The sequence below is a fragment of the Nanorana parkeri genome, unplaced genomic scaffold (genome assembly GCF_000935625.1).
Source record: "Nanorana parkeri isolate BGI_ZX_2015 unplaced genomic scaffold, ASM93562v1 scaffold1998, whole genome shotgun sequence".
NCBI lineage: Eukaryota > Metazoa > Chordata > Amphibia > Anura > Dicroglossidae > Nanorana > Nanorana parkeri.
Window position 1 is genome coordinate 216,524 of NW_017308266.1, and position 1,657 is coordinate 218,180.

Below are 1,657 nucleotides of genomic sequence, written 5' to 3' on the forward strand. Positions count from 1 at the left end.
CGGTCAGAGAGCGCAGGCATGGTACAGGAGACGGTCAGAGAGCGCAGGCATGGTACAGGAGACGGTCAGAGAATGCAGACATGGTAGGGGAGACGGTCAGAGAATGCAGACATGGTAGGGGAGACGGTCAGAGAATGCAGACATGGTAGGGGAGACGGTCAGAGAATGCAGACATGGTAGAGGAGGCGGTCAGAGAGTGCAGGCATGGTACAAGAGACGGTCAGAGAACGCAGGCATGGTACAGGAGACGGTCAGAGAGCGCAGACATGGTAGGGGAGACGGTCAGAGGGGGCAGACATGGTAGGGGAGGCGGACAGACATGGTACAGGAGGCGGTCAGAGGGGGCAGACATGGTAAGGGAGGCGGTCAGAGGGGGCAGGCATGGTACGGGAGGCGGTCAGAGAGCGCAGACATGGTAAAAGGAGGCTGTCAGAGAGTGAACATGCTACATGAGGCACAGGACTGACAATGCATTACATGAGACTGCTAGAGATCCCTGGGTCCCTCCCTCAGATCTGCTCTCTGCACAGGGTATGTACAGCACAGTGATGATGTCATTGCTACATCTACAATGTAATATCTGGGTTTGTAAAGACATTTCAATGAAGATTTGTGGCCAGAATTCGTGTTTAATATTCATCAGTTTTTATTTTTGTTCCACAATCGGGAATTCTGCATTTTAATTGCGACTTCTATCCGGAATCGGAGGCGAGATCGGGATTTGGGGGTTTAATTCACTCCGAGCAGACATAAATCTTTCCCTCGTGACCTACATAGCGGCGGTGCCAGTGTATGTCGGCATTTGGAGCACATGCTTGGTAAGCCGGGTCACATGCGAGCTCCGCCATCCACACCACAACAACACGCCTAATCCCCGGCTCACACGGCCGGCGCGTTCTCCGCTGAGCCCGGGAGGAATGCTCATTGAAAGACCCCAAAAAAACACGGCACGGCGCACATTCCACCCCCGTCATAACGAGCATTCGTCAGCATGCGTCCCGTTCTACCGCAATCTGCCAACGTCCCCGGATATCTATGGATTCAAATCCAGGAATTATTGTGTGAAAGATCTCAAACACGAAACTTCTTCTACTATCTGGTAATAAAGACCGCTCACTGCTGCTCTCTGTCCTTGTGCAGGGCGACTGGTCTTGTCTCCGCCCCCTCCTGTAATAAAGACCGCTCACTGCTGCTCTCTGTCCTTGTGCAGGGCGACTGGTCTTGTCTCCGCCCCCTCCTGTAATAAAGACCGCTCACTGCTGCTCTCTGTCCTTGTGCAGGGCGACTGGTCTTGTCTCCGCCCCCTCCTGTAATAAAGACCGCTCACTGCTGCTCTCTGTCCTTGTGCAGGGCGACTGGTCTTGTCTCCGCCCCCTCCGGTAATAAAGACCGCCCACTGCTGCTCTCCTCCTCCTCTCCATTCCAAATGTAAAAGTACAATGACAACAATCCATAAAAGATCTTCGGTACCCGAGGACGCCGGTCCATCCTCTCCATACACTGACCGCTCTTCATCAAGTCACATCTCACCAAGCCGGATATAATAGCAGAGGAAGAAGACAATTCCACTAGAGGACCTCCTTCACTGGATACAGATGGCCAGGCCCAACTTCCTCCCCCCAAACCTGCAGAGGCCCGACATCCTCCCCCCCAAACC

The 1,657-nt window shown here is 53.7% G+C and overlaps 1 protein-coding gene across 2 annotated transcripts in view; it reads right to left on the bottom strand.

Annotated features, from left to right (window-relative positions):
• APLP2 (amyloid beta precursor like protein 2) overlaps positions 1-1,657 on the bottom strand; it is a 51,903-nt gene that overhangs the window by 31,024 nt on the left and 19,222 nt on the right. The window lies entirely within an intron of this gene.